The following is a 22,999-nucleotide window of genomic DNA, read 5'->3' as shown; positions in this document are numbered from 1 at the left end:
CAAGCGAGCACTCACAGGCCCCAGGGACTGCGGTTTTGTCTCCTGGCATCGTCGGTATCGCATTTCTGCGCCAGTAGGACTCCATCTACCTCGTTCCGACTTTGCCTGGGGATTGTTCTGATGTGTTATCTTCTAGCAGTTGCTATCTAATAGTTAAAGATGAGCTTAAATAAATATTTATGCACCTAAATTTGGGTATTATTTTCTCTCCTAAGTTATGATCCTCAAAGTAAATCCATTTTCAGCCACGAATGCTTTCATCCCGTCTTGTCACCAAGATGAGTATCTGACGTGTGTTGATGCATGTTCTCCGTGCAGTTGATAGCAGACATGTAAGGTGTCATGGAGAAACTTGGGCTTTGTGTTTTTAAAAATTTTCGAAATGTTTTGAGCATCAGAGCAGTAGCCCATGCTTCTAATAACAGATAAAATAACATGGAACAAACAAAGCTAGTTATCTCCTCTTTTCCACCTCTGCCCCAGTGCCATCCTTTCACTGCTCCTCCCCTGAGATAACCAATGTCAGTATTTTGTTAACACACTGACAAATCTATACTCAGATACGTTGAGGGGCTATCTCTTATCATACTTCCTGCAGCTGCAGATGGTCACAGGACTGGATGCCCACTTGAAGACCCCCAGCCCTTGTGTCCCAACCTACTTTTTTAGAAAACATTTTTTTGATGTGGATCATTTTTAATGACTTAGTTTGTAAAAGAATTCACCTGCCAATGCAGGAGGCATGGATTTGATCCCTGGGTGGGGAAGAGCCCCTGGAGAAGGAAACGGCAACTCACTCCAGCATTCTTGCCTGGGAAATCCTGTGGACAGAGGAACCTGGCGGGCTACAGTTCATGGGGTCATAAGAGTCGTACACAACTTAGTGACTGTCACCACCACCACATTGAATTTGTTACAACACTGCTTCTGTTTAATGTTTTTTTATTTTTTGGCTGTGACGCATGCGGGATCTTAACTCCCCAACCAGGGATCGAACTCACACCTCCTGCATGCGCAGGTGGAGTCTTAACCACTGGAATGCCAGGGATGTCCCCCAACTTACTTTTTTCATCAGACAGTTTATCATAGATTTCTCTGCAAGTTAGTAAATCTATAATAATGTTAATTTCTTCATACATAATTATTTCTCATATGCATTATTTTACATAGAAGAGAAAAATCTATACTAGAGTATGTTCTGTGTATACTAGAGGTGTTCCATATGTATTAGAGATGTTCCGTATCGTCTAGAATATGTCCAGTTTGCTCAGTCTCTCTATCTTATTTATTTGCGTCCTCTCCTTTTCTCCTCCCCTCTTCCCTGATCCCTCTGTCTGCCCGTTTCTCCTCCAGGGAATTTGTGCAAACAAGATGATGCGTATTTTTCTGTGTTTTTCTCCAGACTCATATAACCGTACTAAGATAGGTAGATTGAAAATCGTTATTTGCTTTACCAAAATGAGATTGTTATATACTCTGCTCTCAAACCTTAGTTTTCTCATGCAATAATGTCTCATCCAAATTCCTTTATGCTGACTGGCAGAATGTGAATTCATCCTTCTTCATGGCTGCATAATATTCCATAGTGTAGATGAACGTAATATATGTAGCCACGTCTCTCGGTTGACATGTACTTTGTTTCAAATCTTTTTCACTGTAAATGATGCTACAATGAACATCATTGTACGTGTACCCTGGAGACTTTTAAAAATTGAAGTACAGTTGACTTACAGTGTTGTGTTAGTTTTCAATGTACGGCACAGAGTGTATGTATATATATTCTTTTTCAGATTTCTTCTGGGGAATTTTACTTTTAGAAAATAGATTCCCAGAAGGATTGCAGGGTTGAAGATGTGCGTAGTTTCCTTTTTTTTTTTTTTAGTTCTACTAGTTTTGCTACCGACCCATCTCCCTCCACCCTTGTGCACACACACTCAGTCATGTAACCCCATGGACTGCAGCCCACCAGGCTCCTCTGTCCATGGACTTTTCCAGGCAAGAATACTGGAGTGGGTTGCCATTTCCTTCTCCTGCAGTTTCCATTTTAAGAGATATTACCAGATTTCTGTCCAAAAGACTTTACATTGCCACCAGAAATATTTTACCCCCAGTCCCAACCAGAAATAGGTGTTATTATACCTTTTAACATTTGACAATCTAATGACTAGAATATGTTCAGTCAGTTTAGTTCAGTTCAGTTCAGTTCAGTTGCTCAGTCATGTACGAGTCTTTGCAACCCCAGGGACTGCAGCACGCCAGGCCTCCCTGTCCATCACCAACTCCCAGAGTTTACTGAAACTCATGTCCATCGAGTCGGTGATGCCATCCAGCCATCTCACCCTCTGTCGTCCCCTTCTCCTCCTGCCCCCAATCCCTCCCAGCATCAGGGTCTTTTCCAGTGAGTCAACTCTTTGCATTTTTTAATCAGTATTTCCCTGACCACTAGAAAGTCTGAGCATCTTTGCATATGCTTTTGGCATCTTGTATTTGCTCTTTGATGAGGGGAACATAATCTGCCCACTGGGGGTTATGTGTGTGTGGTGAGGGGTTTCCTCCCCAATTTGTTCTTTGCATACTATAGACATTAGCCCTTTTCCTGTCGTAAGCACAGTGTGTTTTTCTACTCCACTATTTATTTGTAGATTTGTGTGTGGCATCGCCTGCCATTCAAATGTTTCCAATCTTTGTATTGCTGAAAGTATCTTTTTGAAAACCAACATCTGGATTTCCTATCTTGGCTGAGAAGGTCTCTCACTCGAAGTCCACATATTGTAGCCTAACTATTCTCATGGAATTTTTGTTCTTTTACAACTTTACATGCCATGGCATAGAGTATGATGGTATTCTTTCCAGATGCAGAACCAGTTCCGCCGGCACCATATGGCAATAAACAATTCTTGCCCTCCAAATGGAAATACCACCTCTGCTCACGTCAGTCCTCTCGTGCCCTGGGGACTGTTCCTGGGCTCTGGGACCTGACGTCCCAGACCAGAGCCACAGGGAGCGGACTGCAGTGGTCTGGGGGCTGCATTCTGACGCTGGGGGAGGCAAGTTCTGCATCTCCAGCTTTCATTTTTACACGCTTCCCATGTTCTGGAGCTTTATGCTTCCCTGTGAGCTCTAAGATATTTTGATCCTGCATCCACCCCCGCTTAAAACAACAACCACAAATCTTGGCAAGAATTCTAACTGGAATTGTGCTGAATTTCTGTCTTAATTTTGAGAGATTTGTCATTTTTAAAATATCTTCCCAGTCAAGGACGTGATAGATTGTTCCATTTTGTTCAGATGGTGATCTAAGCCCTTCAATAAGGTTTTACTTTTCTTTGTATAGGTCGTATGCCTTTAAAAATATAGCTCATGGCTGATTCATATCAATGTATGACAAAACCCACTGAAAAATAAATAATAATAAAAAAAAGAAAAAAAATATAGCTCATGTCTCCAATAACAAATGGTATCTATTTCTCTCATTTTTAGTGCCCTTTGAAATGCCGAAAAATATTACAAGTGATTCTTTTTTATTGAAAATTTAATTGAGATAATGATAGATGAGCATGCAATTTTAAGTGATAATACACAGAGATCCCATAGACTTTTACCCAGTTTCCTCAATGCCAACATTACGGAAAGCTGTAGCACAGTATCAAAAGCAGGGCATGACATTGTACAACACAGACACCCCCAGTTGTCCTTGCATTTGTGTGTTCAGCTCTACATAATATTATTATGTGTGTAAATTCCCGTATCCACCATCACGGTCAAGATGGTCGGGGGGAGATACTGGATAAATCATCACCATAAGGAACGTTCATTTTATTCTCTTGCAACCTTCCCCACCCATCTCTCTCACTCTTAAGCCCTGGCAACAACTGAACTATAATTTTGTCATTTCAAAATGATATATAAATGCAATTATATAGTTTGTAATATTTGGGGATTGACTTTTTTGCCCTTAGCATAATTCCCTTGAGATCAATCCAACTTGTTTTGCATGCTTCAATAGCTGATTCATTTTCATGGCTGAGTACTACTCCACAGCGTGTATATACCAGTTTGTTCAGTCACTCACCTGTTGAAGGGGACCTGGGCTGTTTACAATTTTTGGCTGTCTGGGATAAAGTTGCTATGGACATTCACACACAGACTTATGTGTGACCATAAGTTTTTGTTTCTCTGGGATGGATGCTCAAGAATGCAATTGCTGGGTTGTATGGTAACTGCATGTTTAGTTTTATGAGACACCGCCAGCCTGTTTTCCAAAGTGGCTGTATCATCTTACATTCCTATCAGCAGTGGGGGAGTGGTCCAGCTCCTCTGCATCCCCATCAGCATCTGCTGTCGTCACTGATATTTATTTTCACGACGATGTTGGATGTGCAGTGAAATTTCATCACAGCTTTAATCTGCATTCCCCTGATGACTAATGACATTGAACATCTTTTCATGTGGTTGTTTGATACAAATATATTCAGTAAAATGCTTGTTCACGTCTCTGCTCATTTTCTAATTGGTTTGTTTGATTTTTTTTTTTAACTGTTGAGTTTGAGAGGATCTTCATACATTTTAACTGCCCGTCTTTTGTCAGATATGTGTTTTTAAAATACTTTCCCCTAGCCGATAGTTTATCTTTTCATCCGCTTCACATGGGCTTTGGGAGAGTAAAAGTCTTTAAATTTTGTCGCCGTCTGGTTATTCATTTTTCCTTTTATGATTTATACAACACTTCCGATGTCATACATCCTGCCTAGCCCTAAGTCACAAAGATTTTTTTTCTATTTTTTCCAAAATGTTTCATAATTTTACACTTTACGTTTATGTCTGATGACTGCTTGAAGTAATTTTTGTGTAAGGTGTGAATTTAGGTCCAATTATTTTTTTTAATACTTGTCCATTTGTTCTAGCAGCACTCATTGAGAAGATTATTCTTCCTCCATGGAGCTGCCTTTGCGTTTTTGTCAGGCCTACCCGGGCGTATGCGTACGGGCCTGTTTCTGGGTTCTCCATTCTAACCCACCCAACAGAGGGTGTTTCCCTCTGCAAGTCCTACACTCTCTTGGTCACTGTAGCTAGACTACAGGCCTTCCCATCAGGCAGGGCGATTCCTCCCTTTTTATTCTTCTTTGTCAATATTGTCTAGCTATCCTAGAACCTGTTCCATACAAATTTTAGAATAAGCTTGTCTATGTCTGAAAAAATTGCTGGGACTTTAGTAGGAACTACATTGAAGCTATAGACGAATTGGGGAGAATTGATGTCTTTCCCGTTTGACCCTCCAGCCCATGAACACAGGATGTCACACATTTGTTTAGGTCTTCTTTATTTCATCAACATTTTATAATTTTCAGTGTAGAGATTGTGAACATGTTTTGTTAAATATATACCTAGATATTCCATTGTCTTTGGGGGTGATTGTAAATGGTATTCCACTTTGTTTCTTTTCCACATGTTCATTGTTAGTATATAAAGATACCCAGGGTTCCATGTGTTGATCTTGCTTCTTATGATTCTTTTGAACTTAGTTCTAGAGTTTGTTTACTGTAGCGTCCTTGGGATTTTCTTTTTTGGGGGGGATTTTCTATGTAGACAATCACGTGGTTGCAAACGGTGTGTGTGTACTCACTCACGTCCGACTCTTTGCAACCCCATGGACTATAGCCCACCAGGCTCCTCTGTCCATGGGATTCTCCAGGCAAGAATACTGGAGTAGGTGTCATTTTCTCCTCCGGGGATCTTCCCGACCCAGGGATCGAACCTGAGTCTCCTGCCCCGGCAGGTGGATTCCTTACCACTAAGCCACTGGGGAAGCCCTGTCTACAAATAAGGATAATTTTATTTCTTATTTTCTAGATGGTATACTTTTATTTTATTCTTGCCATGGAGCAGTGATTAGACTTTCCAGTACTACAGTAAATAATAATATAATAATAAGTGGACATCCTTGTCTTCTTCCCAATCTTAAGGAAAAAGCATTTGGTCTTTCACCATTGGTATCACCTTAGCGGTAGGAGTCTGCAGTGTCTTTGTGAAGTTGAGGTAATTCCTATCTTGATGAGATTTTTTTGTGTTTTTTGTTTCTTTGTTTTTTAATCATGAGTGGGTGTTGGATTTTGTCAAATACCTCTTATTTGTTAATTGATCATTATGATTATATGATTTTTCTTCTTTAGTCTGTTGCTGTGCTGGTTACCTTGTGGATTTTCAAATGCTGAACCAGTCTTACAGACCCAGAGTAAATCCCACTTTACTGGTCATGGAGGGATCATTTTTTAAAATACTATGTTGCAATCAATTTGCTAATATTTTATTGGAATTTTTGTATCTAAGTTCATGAGAGATGGAGAAGGAAAGGGCAACCCACTCCAGTACTCTTGCCTGGAAAATCCCATGGATTGAGGATCCTGGTAGGCTACAGTCCATGGGGTCGCAAAGAGTCGGACACGACTGAACGACTTCACTTCATGAGAGATTTTCTTTTTGCAGTTTTTGTTTGTTTTACTGTCTTTGTCTGACTTTATATTAAAGTAATACTGACCTCATAACACATGAGTTAGGAAGTATTCCTTCTGCTTCTATCTCTGGAAAAGACCGTGGTATTAATTCCTTTTAAATGTTTGATGAAACTCTCCAGTGAAGCCATCTGAGACTGATGATTTCTTTTAGGGGACTTTTAAATTAGAAATTCAATTTTTTGATGGTTATAGAATGATTTAGTGGGCTTGCAGTTGGCACTAGCGGTAAAGAACCCGCCTTCCAATGCAGGAGACATAAAAGAAGCGGGTTCAATCCCTGGGTAGAAAGATCCCCTGGAGAAGGAAATGACAACCCACTCCAGTATTCTGGCCTGGAGAATCCCATGGACAGAGGAGCCTGGCGGGATACAGTCCGTGGGGTCGCAAAGAGTTGGACACAACTGAAGCAGCTCGGCACATGCACACGTAGAATGATTTAGGTTCTGTTTCAACTTTGGAAACTGGAGATTTTAAAGAAATTGACCCATTTCTCTTAGGCTGTCAACCTTTTGAACATAAAGCCGCCCACGGCCTGGCCCTGCCCCCAGTGAAGAAGGGCTCACAGGGCCAGTGGTCCCACCCCTCCTGCGACCGAGGGGCCCTGGCAGACGCAGTCAGAATTCATTTGGAGCTGGAAGTGGAGGGAATGTGAGCGACACTAAGCTGCCACTTTCCCCTTGCATAAGCGTGAAATTGATGATTTTTTTCACGTTCATCCAGATAGTCTTTCATGCCAAATGGATAGTGTGCAAATAAGGTCTCCATGAGTCATTCACATATAAAAACATACTTGGAACTCAGACCCCAAGGAACGCGCTATCGACTCCGTAGAGACATCCAGCCAACCAGACGACTTGTGTTCAGACTCCCCGAGGTCGAGGTTTCTACGCAGACAGCAATCATGAGAAACGCCGGACCTGGCATAAAATCGGCACAAACAGCAGAATGTATGGTTTTTAGAACATAATGGTTATTTGATCTCTGTGCAAACCTCAGCATATTTCTTTCTCTCTCTCCCCCCCTTTTTTTTATCCTCTAGAAAGCTATAATTTGACTTTAAGAGCAGTAGTTAGGAGCAAAATGCTAATCAAGTCAGAAACCGGTGCATTACAGCCTCTCACCAGTGAAGCACTGTGTGGAGGAAAAGCGGCTCCGTCTCCGAAGACTCGAAGCACTCTGTCCATCCCAGGCCTCCTCTTGCTGGCCTGGGGGGCTCCCCTTCTTGGCCAGGACCAGTCTGCCTCTTCTTCCAGAAATCCTTTTTTTCCGAGATTACCCCCAAAGGGACTTATTCCTGCCATTTTTGAAGGCAGACACGAGTCTTTTCATTTTAAGGGTTTTCACTGGTCCATGTTATTGAGAAACAGGGAATTAAAAGTAAACAAATGTGGGGAAAGTTACAGAAGTTTAAGAACTTGCCCAAAGTTATCTTAAATATGTGTCCCTGGGCTGCAGTAAAACGCAGCAAGGCTGGGCGGCCTCTCCCAGGGCCTTTCTTCGGTTGTCATGTAGAATGTCGTCAGCACTAGCCTTGGGGGGCTCTCCCTTCTGCTCCCGTCACCCTTGTCCCCTGGCTGCAGCTCAGGGAGACTTCCTTTCTTGCCCCCACCGCGAGCCTCTCTTCTTTCCTATCAGGCTCTGATATCCTGATGATCTTACTGGAGCAGAATTTGGACCCCCCTAGTAATTCACCCAAATGCCCACATGCATTTGAAGGGGGTCATTTATATTCCCAGAGAAGTTCTGTGTCTATAACCTTCACGCAGGACATGTCACTTTAGCTTATTCCCTAACAAGTATCACAGATGGAGGGAACTAGGAAGTGTCCTTAGTTTTCAGTAACAATCAGGCTCACGTGTTAAGTCACAGCTCCAAATCCAACTAGGGTAATGTCAGTTGGAGAAGAGGCGCAAAGCAAATTTAGAGGATTACTAAAGGTCTGGAAAATAAGACGATAATAAGAAAGGTAGCAGAGTTCATCAACATTGGCACTGTTAACAGCGGGGGTAACTCATTGTAGGGTGATGTCCGTGTGCGTGCGCGTGTGCGTGCGTGTGCGTGCGTGTGCGTGTGCGTGCGTGTGTGCACCATCTGTGCGCTGCAGCAGCATCCCTGGCCTCTACCCCCTGGATGCCAGCTGCATTTGCCCTCCAGCTGTGACAACCAAAACAGTCTGCAGACGCTGCTGAGCGCCCCGTCACCCGGCTGAGGATGACTAGATGAGAGGGTTAGGATAGCCCCCTCGGGGAAGAGACAAGTTAGGAGTTTGGGATTGATGTGTGCGTACAGGAGACATAAGCAAGGACCTAGTCTATAGCACAAGGGACTATATTCAGTACCCTGTGATAACCAATAAGGGAGAAGCATCTGAAGAAGCCTCTATCCATGTGCGTATATACAGTTGGATATACTGAGACCCTCCGCCACACACCTGAGACAACACACGCTGTGAATTAGCTATGCGCCGTGCTCGGTCGCTCAGTCGTGCCCCACTCTCTGCGACCCCGTGGACTGTAGCCCGCCAGGCCCCTCTGTCCATGGGATGCTCCAGGCAAGAACACTGGAGTGGGCTGCCGTGCCCTCCTCCAAGGGATCTTCCCAACCCAGGGATCAAGCCCAGGTCTCTCATGTTGCAGGCAGATTCTTTACCATCTGAGTCACCTGCTTCCATTTAAAAAATGGTTTTAGGGCCTCCCCTGGAGGTCCAGTGGTTAAGACATGCCTTCCAATGAAGGGGCTTCAGATCTGATCCCTGGTGGGGGAGCTGAGATCCCATATGCCTTGTGGCCAAAAAACCAAAACATTAAACAGAAGCAGTATTGCAACAAATTCAATAAAGACTTTAAAAATAGTTCACATCAAACTATATACAATGGTTTTTTAAAAAGAAATCATTTAGAAAAGATATTAAGCCCAAAGTGGAGCGTTTAATTGTAGGGTCCAAATACACGAAGGACCCTCACATTGATGACTGTCAATAGCTTTCTATTTCCGCTAAGGACAACGGAATTTCAACCCGAAGGATTTGGATAAGACGTGACTGATTAATTTCTTGTGCGGCGTGTTATGTAGTGTACCTCCACGGGTTACTAACGAGGGATGGAGCTCCGCCCCGTCTGTGACAGGAGGTAAGGCCCGGGTTTCTACAGTAATTGCTGTGGTCGTGCATGAGCGGAGAAGCTGGGACAGAAGAGCTTTCGGCTCCTCTCTGCCAACGCCCTGGCACCCGGCTCCAGGCAGGCGCCACGCAGGACTCGCGTGCACCCCCCAGCACCACCCCGTCCATCAAATGGGACTTTGCCAAACAGACACTGTGAAGACTGTTCTGTATTATTTTGACATCATTTAGAAACAACACAGGAATCCAAAAAATTGCCCTTCAGTGTTCTCTTTTGAAGATCCGTCTTCAAGGACTTGGAAGAAGTTTCTTAGTTCGAAGTTCCACTGGGTATTATCTTACTCTGAATTATTTATTCACTCTAAGTGGTAAGAAGAACTATTGTTGGTGCTTTTTAAGAACCACAGGATGAGAACAAGGAGTCTGTGTAAAAGGAGCCTGACTTCTTAGAAAAGAAGCTGTTAGAAAGAGGAAGGGATGGCGTGATGCCTTTTAAAACTTATTTATATTCCCACCTCATTCCAGAAAGATTTAAGACTGGATTCTTGATAATGACCGAATTTTTAAGCCCTCAAATCTACAGTAATACAGACCATTACATAGCAATGTGTGACAAAGAATTCTTCCAGCCTGTGATCAGACCGGGGCTTCAAATTCTGGCAGTACAGTAGAGAACAATGGGCTTTGTCTGTTCTGCTACATGATAATAGCTCATTCATTTAATTATATGAACTAGTCATATATGTTACTTGGCTTTTAATTATCTCATTTAATTATTATTTAACTGTTTATTGTGTAATTTTCCATTCAGGAGACTCAGGAATAATTTCAAATGTATTGGTTAGGATTTTTTTTTCTAGTGCACATTATAGAAAACCCACTACGAGCCGGTATAAGGAGATAAACAAGACAGGGATGGGCAAGAGGATTTGCCAGGTTTCTTGGCGAAGAACCCGCAGTGTACGGCAGACAGCAAATGTGGCTGGATTCTGGGCTAAAAAAGATAAATTCTTTTACTGTCGTGCTCCACGTGCCAAGACGGCAGGACAGTGGGAGGAACCTGCTCTCCCGGCAGCCGGGATGAGTCAGGTGCCACTGCTGACCCACGGCCTGCTGTCTAGGGACGACGGGCTCTGAGAGGCTCCAGAGGTCACCAGTCACCCCTGGACTCGAGACCAGAGCTGCCTCTGCCCCCACCACATAGAGGGGAAGACTAGAGTCAAAAAAAAACAAAACAGAACCGACCGGAGGCGCAGTGAACGGGTGTCAGGCCGCCAGGAACACGCGTCCTTCACACCCGGGGCTTGCATTTGATGTTTCAGTGAAACTCTCGTGGAGGACGGTCACGCTGGGCTGTGGGCGCTGCTTCCTGCTCATCTGGTGTGAAGCTCCTTGGGCTCAAGCTTTGTTCAGCCGTCAGCGTAGAGTCACGGCGACACCGATGTCAGCCAGCAGGCGAGCTGTTCCGAAGTGTCCAGTCACACCTGCGAGGTCTCAGCTAAGAGTATCCCTCCCTTCACGGGAGGACTTTGGCTTTCTTTTTAATTTTGATTTTTAAATTTCTATTTATTCTTAAAATTTTTATTTTATATTGGATCATATGACACTATAGTGTAAGACATATATCGTATGATATTGCTGATATGTGTGGAATCTAAAAAAAGTGATGCAGATGAACTGATTTACAAAACAGAGACAGACACGTAGACTCAAAGAACGAACGTTAGGACTTGGTTTTGCAACATCACGGAAGCCTTCAGCGGCACAGAGACAGGAGGCCTCGGGGCAGCCCAGCCCCGCCCTGGGCGGACGCCCCAAGTCGGACACCGGCCGGAGGACCCGCGCCCCCGTTGCTGAGTGGTCCGGGCGCTGCCCGAGGCCCGGTCTGAGCTCACGCGTGTCCTGAGGCCATCGCCTACCAGGGACCCGCCGGGGCTGAGACGCCTCCTCGGCGCGGCCGGGACCCCTTCTGTTCTCCTGCTCTGCCTGACCTGTGCTGGCCGCTCACCGTGCGCGCTGAACCCTGTAATTCTGGAGTCAGGGTCGGCTCCGTCCTGTGTGTCTCCAACCCTGTGACCCTTCCTGGGCCGGGCCGCTGGGCCTGGGGACAAAACCAGGACTCACTGTCGCTGCGCTGCGGGGTCACACAGCTTCTGCTCAGAGCTGTCGGGCGGAGATGCCCAGGCCCCCTCCCCCGCCCCCCATTCCAGGGCAGGGCAGGTTTGACCCCCTGGCTCCCCAGACCCCACCTCTCCCAGGCCCTGCTGGCAGGGGCGGCCACGCGGCAACGTTCCAGCCACTGAGATGTGAGTAGAAGCGATGTATATAGTTTCACCAAGCAACAGCGTGGGTTAGGTACCCTTTTCTAATGATATACATATATTTTTAAATATTTATACTTATTATTGATTATATTTATATACATAAGCATGTATTATCATTATTTCAAAGAACAAGCAATGTTTACCCTGAGGAAGACAAGACTTAAAAGAGTGATTTTATTTCTTTTTTAAAGCCCTTGCTGTTTTGTATTGGGGCAGAGCTGATAAACAGTGTTGCCACGGTCTCAGGTGAACAGGAAGAGACTCAGCCAAACATGCACACACACCCACGCTCCCCCAGGCTCCCCTCCCACCCAGCTGGCCACGTGACGCTGGGTGAGTTCCCCGTGTCAACACCAGGTCCTTGCTGGCTATCCACTGTAAATACGGCAGTGTGGACACGTCCATCCCCAACTCCTTAACCATCCCTTCCCCCAGCAAGCTTAAGTCCATCCTCAAGACAGCGGCTTCAGAACCAGTTTTAAATATCTTAGCACACGCTCGCACTTTCTAACCACTGAAATCACACTTTCAGCCCAACAGGGCCCCACGGCATCCAAGGAAGCCCCAGCCGCTCGCCTTGCCTGCCCCCAGGTTCTGACACGGTCTGTCCCCGCAGCCTCCCCGGGCCCCAGGCAGGAGTCAGGGCCTCTGAGGGTGAGAACGGTGTCCTGGGAGATGCGGCAGCAACTCCATACCCACCTGCCAAACGCAGAATGTGGCTGAGATTTCCAGCTACTGGAGGCGCTCCCATAGAGAGAGCGGATGGTTACCTACCAGGGATGCTGGCGAAGGGCCTTTCACCTTCCTTCCTCTCCACTTAGACTTCGTCTTTCACTTCGATTTGAGAAGTGACCCCAGGGCACGAGGCACCGGCCACCAGGAGGCAGCCTTCAAACGGCTTCGCTGTTTGGTTTGAAATGTTTGGTCTTTTGAATTCATGTTCATACCTATTGAGACAAACAGGCAAAAAAAAAAATTCTAAAGACAAAACAAACAAAAATCCAGAACCTCACCGTCGTCACCAGGCCGGCTCCATCCCTCTCCTATCGTGTCTTCTGCCATCCGCTCTGAAGAACCAAGAGGGAGAAGGCCAGGGAGCTCAGGACAGTCCTGAAATCAGTGATACTTGATTTCTGAGTTTTCTCTCTCCTTTTTTTTTGCATTATTGCCCCCTTTCCAGGGACTTTTAAAAAATCACCTTCAAGCTTTAAATGCCTCACTGATACCCACCCTTGGGAAACAAGCTCATAATCTCAGCCCATCTGAGAATCAGTGATTGATGAGGTTTAAAGGGTATTAACTCTGGGCAAGAAGGTTTAACTAAAAGGTGCAGCTCTTTAATTACAGGATTTACGCCAAAAAAAAAAAAAAAAAAGTCAAAGAGAGTGGGTGGGGTTTGAGATCCTGTTTTTGCCTGTAGAAGAGTCTTCTTGGCAGTTCTTGTTTTTTTTTTTTTTTTCTTTTATGACCAGTTTGTTTAAGAGTCAAGAAAGGGTCACATGCTACGTTTCGTTTATGCACTAAAGAGGTCTGCCTCTTCTAGACCATGGCTTCCTCCACTGTTTCTGTCGGTCTCACTTTCTTTCCCCTGAAATGTATTTGTCATTTTTTTTCCTGTAAGTTTTTCCACAGTCTGAATTTTGGTAATTGCACACCGCTGACTGGGGCTGTTTAAAAGCCTCCTCCTCTGTCTCTTATATCTTCTGGAAAGGCTACATCCAGAGGCTCCGCCCGACTTAGGCTCCTTCCTCTGGCGTGGACACTCTGTCGGCCAGTGGTTTTGTGTACTTCCACTGGGAAGCACGGAACATGTGACTCTGCGATGCTGGGATTGCTCAGAGGCTTCGGGCCCTGCCAGGCTGACTCATGCGTGGTTAAGTCTGTCCGTGTCTTCACCTAATGCCTTTTGCAGCAACTGGTGATCTTCGCTCACACCCACGATTTCACTGCAGGCTGCACCCCTGTGGCGCTCCGGTCTGCAGGGCCCCTCACTCTCAGCTGGGCCGTCTCTGCAAAGGGAAACCGGCCCGTCAACGAGTGGTTCCCCCAGGGACAGTTTGCACAGGAAAGACAGAGAGTGTTCAAGTCTCTTTCTTTTTATTTATCATTGATAGAATGATGAGTTGGTTCCTAAAAGGAAAGTATGCCTATTTCTCTCTGCTCACAAAACTTCTGAAGCCAGATGTATGGGATTTTCTGTCTTATCATGCAATTCTGACCTTAACTGCCCAGAGTTAGTGTAGATGGCTCAGTCCCAGAAAACTGTCCCCAACCTGAGATGCTAGCTGCAAATCCCAGCTGCCTGTACTTCTGAGGAACCAGCTATCAATTGGGGACCCCACAAGCCTTTCCTCAGCTTGGTCATTTGCTCACAGGACCCAGGGAACCACTTACTATCACCCCTTTATTATAAGGGGGCTTCCTAGGCAGTGCAGTGGTTAAGAATTCACCTAATAATGCAGGACACTCAGGTTTGATCCCTGGATCAGGACAACCCCCTGGAGAAGGAAATGGCAACCCACTGCAATATTCTTGCCTGGAGAACCCCGTGGACAGAGGAGCTTGGAGGGCTACGGTGAGTAGGGTCACAGTTGGACATGACTGAGCATCCAAGCTGTTTATCACAAAGGACACAACTCGGGAACAGCCAGAAGGAAGAAGGTGCACAGGCCAGGCGTGGGGGCGGGTGGGGCATCCATGCCACCACTCAGAGAGCTCAGGTGCCCTCAGAAACCTGCTGTGTGGGCGCTTTATGGAGGCTTCCTTCCTTGGGCACAACTGATTAGATCACTGCCTGTTGGTGATGAAGTCCAGCTCCAGCCCCTCGCCCCTCCCCCAGGTCTGACCCTCTCCTCCCACCCGAGGCTGGTTTCCCTGACAACCAGCCCCGCTCAGTCCCACCCTTAGGGTCTTTTCTAAGTCACGGCATTGACATAAACTCAGATTATGGCAGATTATGGCTGGAAGAGGCTAGTTATAAACAAGCAAAGATGCCTTGTTTTACCCTAACACTCCAGAAATTCTAAGTTCTAGGAGCCCTATGCCCAGAAGCCGGGGTAGGGACCAAACACCCATTTCTCGTTACGTCACAGTTCCCTAGCATCCTCCCTGGTTGACCGGAGAGTCTTTCTTCTTTTCTTTTTTGTCATCGTGAAATCTATCTACATAAAAGATAAACAAAAGAGGGGGTAAGTAAAATTATTTATCACACTCAGTTTTTACTTTTTTACATCATAAAAGGGGATCGATTCTACATCCTACTGTAGGACACATTTCAGCTACTACAGAGTCTTAGCCATCTCTGGGTGCTCTAACAAAATCCACAGACTGTTGTTCTGCAAACAAATTCAGTTCTCATGGTTCTAGAGGCCGGCAAGCCTAAGACCATCACGGCACCGCAATCCGGTGTCTGGGGAGGTCGCCTTCCTGGATCAGACCATGCCTTCTCACCATGTCCTCACAGGGCAGAAGGGGTGAGAGAGTTCTGTGGGCTCTATTCGATGAGCACTCTAATCCCACCCACGAGGGCCCCCCTCAGGACCCCAGAGCCTCCCCAAAGTCTTATTTCCTAGAACTGTCATGTTGGGTGTTAAGACTTCAACAGATGAATTTGGGGAGGACACAAACATTCAGATGACAGCATATGGTAACTTTTTAAAAGTAATAGATAAATTAAATACTGATTTTTCACTAACAAGATGAAAATTATAATTAAAGAGATTATAGACATGCAAACTGATACTTGCCTATTTTTAAAAAGCAAGTGAGCTAAGGTGCATTGGCCATATTCATAATAAAATTTTATTTGACTTAGGAAATGTGTTAGTAGCGTCTTCACAGTTCTCAAAATTCAATCCTAATCCACAGATATTTGTAAGGCTTTTTTTGGGAATAATCCCCGAAGTCCACATTGATCTAAATGTAGTATCTTCCAGAGAAACAGGTTGGCCAGACTTGTGCCATCTTTTGTATGACCCACTCTCGCAAAAAGCACAGATCCTGGAGAAGGGAGAGGCAACCTACTCCAGGATTCCTACCTGGAAATCCTGTGGACAGAGGATCCTGGCGGGCCGCAGGCCACGGGGTCGCAGAGTCGGACACGACTGAGGGGCTCAACCACAGGCACGCCCGGCGCAGGGACACGAGTGTGAGGGCGGAGAGCTTAGGGCCAGGAGCCTGGTTGTTTTCTCCCCAGAGGCTCTGCAGTGAGCAGCGCTCTCTCCTGAGGGCCGACAACTGACTACCTGCAACTGGAAAACAGATTCCTATCCTGTAGGCAGTAACTTGGCAGATGATCAAGTCCTTGCAAATCATTCAAATATTTTTGGACTGCAGAGGTGTTGCTGACCCAAAGGGAAACTCCAGGGTCTTTGCCTTCAGGGAATCTGGGCAGAGTGGGTGAGGCAGACAGGACACGGCGGGCAATCTTGGCAAAGGGCTCTGATAAAGCCTGTGTCATCTTTTCCTCCGAAATAATTACTACCCAGTAGTCCTGAGCGGGAACGTGGGGCTTGCGTTGACTCTGCTGCCATTTCCCCCACGCCCCGTCCTCTGGTCCTGGCTTAAGCCAAGTCTCCAGGGCCCACACACGGCTGCAGTCTGGGCTCTCCACACGTCTGGGCTGTCCTGTCGCAAACACTTCTGACCCCAGGTTCGAGCCCAGCTGTGGTCTGCCTGCATCGCCATATAAGGGCCTTCCCTTTTCCACCCCAGAATTCAGGGGGAGGCTGCCACTGACCAATTCAAACTGCAAAGATGTAGACATTTATACAAGTGACCACTGAAAGCCAGCACTGCTTTCTAAGGTTTTTTCCCACTTTTTTAAAAACTCCTGACCCAGTTCTGAAATGAAATTACCCCTTGGTAGAAAATTGAAGGCTGCCACCCACATTCCCCATTTCCAGGAGCCTCTGCAGAACTCCTGCTGTTTTTCACAACATTGACTTCAAGGATACAAATTCAAACATGAGTGAAACCTTAAACTTGAAGTTTTTTGCAAAATTTCATGCAAATATATCTTCTTGCTTCACATAATACTATTTTATAATGCTTTTAGTAAGTATATTTTATAATGCTTTCAGCTTTTGGAATTGTCTTTCGATGAACTGTACCAGATTTTGTGAAATGTGTCCCCCGTCCCCCGCCAGTATTAATGCAGTCATTTCTAATTTCATGGTTTCTAAGAAGAAAATCTGATATTATTACCTCTTCATGGATTTTTCTGTTTAAGCAATGTAAGCTTTCGACTAAGTATCTCTCTTTTAAGCAAGTATGACTCCACAGTTATTTTCCTTAAACCCAGTTATCATCTGATACCGACTGATTCACCCACCTGCCAGAAAGAATTAATCAACATATTAACTTATGCTACAATAAAGAGAAAATCTCCATTTCTTCAAAATACTTTTATATAATCTTTCAGACTAGTTATAATCTATTTTAACACAGTCATTTTAATTCCCACAGTATATTATTATACTGTCAAATTGAAATTTAAGATATTTTTTTTTTTTGCAAAACACATTCACTGTTGCTTGTATTTATCACTGTGAAGGGATTACCCCAAATGCTAACTGGTCATGGAGTCAGGGAAGGATGTGCTGAAGTGGATTAAAGTCTTAAACCCAATTTGTGAAACCACACTGAATGCATTCCCATCCAAACTAAGATCTTAAAGCACAGAGGTTCTTGGGCTGCAGCAAACAATGAAAAGTCAAAAATGGAAAGGTGTTCAGCCGGAATGAATCACCACACAAGATGAAAAAAGTAAGAACACCCACCAGATTTCATTATTTGATGGGAAAAAAAAAAGAAAAACCATCTCCTACTTTACAGTAGAGGATAATGAGATGCAGGAAATGGTCTGGGAGAAAGGAGCAGTTTCCTCTGCAGTTACTGGTCTTAAACCCACAAACTTCTACACTTAATTCTAAGATGTTACCTTGCCAAGACAAGCTGTTTAAACTAATAACTTCCCTTTTTCTGACAACTAGAAACACTTGCTCACTGTAGAAGACACAGATGAGCAAAACGATAAAAAGCAAAACAGCTCAGCACCCAGGGACAGCCGCTGCGTTCACTTTAAGAAGCCTCCTGGAGACTCACGTACCGTACGATGCACCCATTCTGAGTGTGTAATTAAGTATTTTAAGATATATGTACTGGGCTGTACATCACCATCGCCACAATCTAATGTTAGAACATTCCATTACCCCAGAAAGAAACCCACTGGCAGTCACTTCCCATTTCTCCCCACCACACAGCCCCGCCCCTCGGTCCTGGGCAACCGCGGACCTGCTTCCTGTCTCTCTGACTCTGCTTAGTCCAGACCTCTCATAGAAGCGGAGTCATCATGCGGGTCTTCTCTGACGGATGTCGTTCACTTAGCTCAGTGTTCCCAGGCTCTTCCACAGTGCGGCACGTATCAGTACTTAGCTTTTTATTGCTGAATAATATACCACTGTAAGGACAGGCCACACTTTATTTGCCCGTTTATAATGGACACTGGTCTCCGTGTTCTGTTGGGAACACTGCTCCTGCGAACATTCCTGCACAAGTTTTTGTTTGGACACCTGTTGTCGAGTCTCCTGGAGTCCAGGAGTGGGATTTCTGGGTTACATGGTGACTCTCTGTTTAACATTTTGAGGAACAGCCAGATTATTTTCCACAATGGCGTGCACCACTTTACATTCCCATCGGCATTGTGGGAAGGTTCCAGTTTCTCCACAGAACACTTGTTATTATTTTTTTTAATAAACTTTTGGCTGCACTGCGTGGCATGTGGGATCTTAGTTCCTCCACCAGGGATCAAACCTGCGATCCCTGTGGGAGTTTTAACCACAGGCCCCAGGATCATCTCAATTTAATTCTTAGACCACCCAGAGGGCTTAGAAGGGTAGAGAAAATTTTCTTCATTCTCAACAACAGCTCAGTACCAGTCTGATTTTTCTAGCCATCTAGTGGCATCTTCATAAGTTCAAGTTTTAGGATGAAATTTTACATTTGTAATACAAACCCAGTTTTAAGCAGGCACCTCATTTGGTGTCCCAGAAACTTCACTGTCAAGAATTATGTAGTTCTGTGAATATACCTGTGCCAGGAGTTTGGGCAGAAGAAATAATATAGATCAATGAGACCATCAACTCTATGATGTGTTCCAGATTGGAAGGAAAATGGTTCTAAAATTATTAACAATAAAATATTTATCAAGCTCTCGTGCATATTAAATTCATCTCTATAGAAGCTTTCATCTCTCCACCCTTTTCTGTGGTTGGAATAAAGCAGCTTGGGTGTCGATCATGGCTCCTTTCTTCCACCCTCCAGGTCTCGTCAACCAGAAAGAGCTAGCAGCTCCACTTGCCACGTATTTCTGCTTTCTTGGCTGCGCCCTGCAGCACGCAGAATCTTAGTTCCCCAGCCAGGAATGGAACCCGGGAATCAATCCCTGTGTTGGGAGCTTGGGGTCTTAACCACGGGACCACCAGGGCAGTCCCTCTGTGCATCTTGATCCCTTCCATCCACTGCTCTGCGCCCCCACGGCCACCACCTGAGTTCTGGCCACCGTCTTCTCCAGTCTGAATTACTGCCTCAGCTTCCTCGCTCAGTTTCATCCCCCTGTCTTTTCTCCACATTACAGTAGGAGTGGGAAGTACACTCTTGCTGTGCCGTTGTCAAGAGCCCTGGAGACGCGGGGTCACCTGTTACTGCAGCATACTCGGCCTGAGCCGACCAGACCCGACTTCTTCCAGCTCCGTGCACATGCCGTTCTCTCGCTTTGGGCCTTTCCCTTCCTCTCCCTGTCTGAATCGCCACAACCTCTCCTGGCCTTCAGATCTCGGTTTAGATGCCATTTTCTCTGCAAGCCCTTCTCTTTCTCCCCAGACTGGTTTGTGTGTCCATCTGACACACGCCTGGGACAGTCTGTACTTCCCCCATCACAGCACTGACTACAGAACCGTCGCCCTCGTCACTGCGAGGCAGACACGACTTCCTCGTTCACCAGGGCCGGCCACGTGGTAGATGCTGTAACTCCCTTGCATGAGTGAATCAATCTTTAGAACTTGAAAGCTTTGCCACACTACTTCTCCGGGGAAGTCACTGAAGGCAGAAAGTAGTCGAGTCCAAGCTGTGGTCTGATTCATCACGATGACACAAGTGAAGAAAGACATCCACGGCTGCTAAATGCTTCCCTATCTTCACCTTGAAGTAAGTTCTACGGGTTTTCCAAGCCTCTCACGTTAAAAGAGTGAGGAGAGCTATAAACAGTAGGAGTGAGGCTGAGGCTCCTTGGCAGGAGACAGTGACAGGCTCTCATCCCGGTACGTGTCTCAGCAGTGCACGAGAATGCCGCACGGGCTGGCTCACAGTCCTGAAGCATTTCCGGTTCTCAGACAAGCCCTGGGCACGGTGTGCAGGGCGTGTGCATTCCACAGCTCCGGTCTGACCGAGTCACCCTGGATATTTTCCTGTCCCTCCCTGCCATAAAACATAACGCATAACAGCCCGGTGGGCGTCACGCCCTCTGATTGCCTCGTGAACTACCACAGGTAAGGCTTCCCACGGCCCTACAACTAAAAGACCACCCCAGAGCCATGCTGGCGCCAACTCAGAAAGAGGAGTCTCAGTTTAGGTTGATTAGACTGTGCTCTGGTGACACCAGAGAGGAAATCTGATTCTGAGCTCTCTATCCAAGAGTGTACGGTGGGGGAGAGCCACATATGAGACCTGCGTGGTCCTGAGGTTGACTTTTTAACCCTGAGATGAAGAACTTCATGTTAAAATACTGGGCTTCCTCTACCATGCCTGACTCACATGCAGAAATGGTTTAACCCATCAGGCTGCACATTAAGAATGAAGCAGCCCACATGTAAAGATTGACTGGTTTTTGGAAAAGAAAAAAAACAAGAAAAAGACTGACTGCTTTTCCAAAAGTCATGGTAAGAACAGGCATGTCTATGGCAAGAGTCCAAAGCTTCCATGAGGACACTGAGAGAGTTGGGCAGGGTTCTGTAACACGTTAGCTTCAACTATTTCTGAGGTTTCCAAGGGATTACAGTGCTGAGAATGCTTGAAATGATGGTTAGCGCCAGGTCCCATGATTGGAAGTGAAAGGGGCATCGTTTTAGACTCAACGTAAAAATCAGGTCGTACTAACGATAAAGAATCTGCCTGCCAACGCAAGAGATGCAGGCTCGATTCCTGGGTGGGAAGATCCCCTGGAGGAGGGCATGACAACCCACTCCACTATTCTTGCCTGGAGAATCCCATGGGCTGAGGAGACTGGTGGACTGTAGTCCATGGGGTCGCAAAGAGTCAGACACGACTGAGGAACTAAACAACAACTGAGAATTAAACATGATAATGTTTGTAAAGCGCTTTGCATAAGGCTGGCTTTAGAGTCTCATTAAACGGCAAGGATAATCAAGCAGAGATCGCCAATGAAGAACTGAACTTCCTTGTAAAGGAAGGAGTTCACTGCCTCTAAAAGTACTTTAGAGTCAACTGGCCGTGTGCTGTAGAAGAGTTCCTCCTGCCTGGGCATGGAGAGCGGCAGGGACCAAGAATGGACTCCAGTGAATGCATCCAGATCTAAGACTCTAAGACAGAGCAATGCTGAAATTGCTTTGCACATACTGATTCTAAAGTAAAATGGCTCCCAAATACACAAAACTAAAACTGCTGGAACCATAGGGAGAAATGGACAAATTCATCATTTGATGAGTGACTGATCTACTTTATTATGTATTAATGGATGAGAGGCAAATCTGAACATGAGTGTTAGTAAAAATGTAGAAAATCTGAACTACCAAGCTTGATTTACTTGATATACATCACTGCACCTATCTACCTATTGGTGAGATCAACACTCTTCTTTGGCTTAGAATATTTCTAGAAACCAACCATGGAGTACCTAATAGAGCAAGCCTCAAGGATCCTTGATTCCATCCATAGAGTAGCAAATATATACATAAAATATATACATATATTTTGAATTTAAAAGTCTTTAAATAACTGACGGTTTAAAGAAGAAATAATAATGAATACTTAAAAATAACAGAACTGAGTAAAAACACTGTGTATTGAAACTTGTGGGATGCAGAAAAAGTAGTAATTTGAGGAAAACTTATAACCTTAGATGCTTATATTAGAAAAACAGAAAGATTAAAGATGAATATACTAAACTCATTTAACTGAAAAACAGAATAATCTGAAGACAGTAGTAAGAGACAGAGAAATTACATATATCAGTGAAACAGAAAACAAATTTGCAATATGTATTAACAAGGTCAAAAGTTGATTCTTGAAAAGCATATAATGAAACAAACTTTCTAGTTAGATCTAGTAGGAAAAAAATGAAACATCAAGTTAGTATCAATGAAAAAGAGACACTATATATAAAACTTTTTTAAAAGATAAAATGAAAAACTTGAAAAGAACATTAAAAAACATATAACTTAGAAAAACTGACTCAAGAATTCCTAAAAAATGTTGAATAGATCTATGACTAATAAAAACAATAAATCTAAAGGTAAAAATCTTCCACTCATACAAAGAAACTCCACACCCAGACAATTTTATAGGGAGTTCCACCAAACTTTGAGGAGACCAGTCATTTCAGAACTGTATACATTATTCCAGAGAAAAAAACAAGGAAAAAAAAGGAAATATTCCCCAGCTTATTCTTTGGTGCCTGTAAAACCAGGGATAGTGTAAGAAAGGAAAATTATAAATCAATCATAAACATAAAAATCCTAAATAAGATATCAGCTAAAAGATAATATATGTATTATGGCCAAATTAGGTTTATCGCAGGAATACAAAGGTATTTAACATTGGAAAAACCTATACATATAATTCTTAATGCTGACAGATAAGGGGGCAGTGTTTTTGCTGACTTCAACAAATTAAGAGAGGAAACAAAGCACGGGATAAAATCTAATACTCACTCATGAGGAAATTTTTAGCAAATTCAGAATAAAGGAGAACTTTTTTTTTTTTTTTTTTTGAAAGAGAACTTTCTTAACTTGGTTAAGGGTATTTGAAAA

At 44.6% G+C, this 22,999-nt stretch overlaps 1 long non-coding RNA gene across 2 annotated transcripts; it reads right to left on the bottom strand.

Moving 5' to 3' along the window:
* Positions 1-9,875: 9,875 nt before the first annotated feature.
* LOC136168638 (uncharacterized) lies at positions 9,876-22,113 on the bottom strand. Of its 2 annotated transcripts, none has more exons than XR_010663334.1 (3): positions 15,992-22,113; positions 12,729-12,901; positions 9,876-11,731 (listed from the first exon to the last, which is right to left on the bottom strand). It is a non-coding gene; the product is annotated as an uncharacterized lncRNA (long non-coding RNA). The 2 variants fall into 2 exon arrangements; XR_010663335.1 differs by lacking the exon at positions 9,876-11,731 and having other exon boundaries at positions 12,427-12,901; positions 15,992-16,204; positions 17,160-22,113.
* Positions 22,114-22,999: the final 886 nt, after the last annotated feature.

Source organism: Muntiacus reevesi, chromosome 5 (genome assembly GCF_963930625.1).
Source record: "Muntiacus reevesi chromosome 5, mMunRee1.1, whole genome shotgun sequence".
In the NCBI taxonomy this organism is placed as follows: domain Eukaryota; kingdom Metazoa; phylum Chordata; class Mammalia; order Artiodactyla; family Cervidae; genus Muntiacus; species Muntiacus reevesi.
Note: the sequence above shows the minus strand (reverse complement) of the source record. Positions and strands in the feature narration are given on the sequence as shown.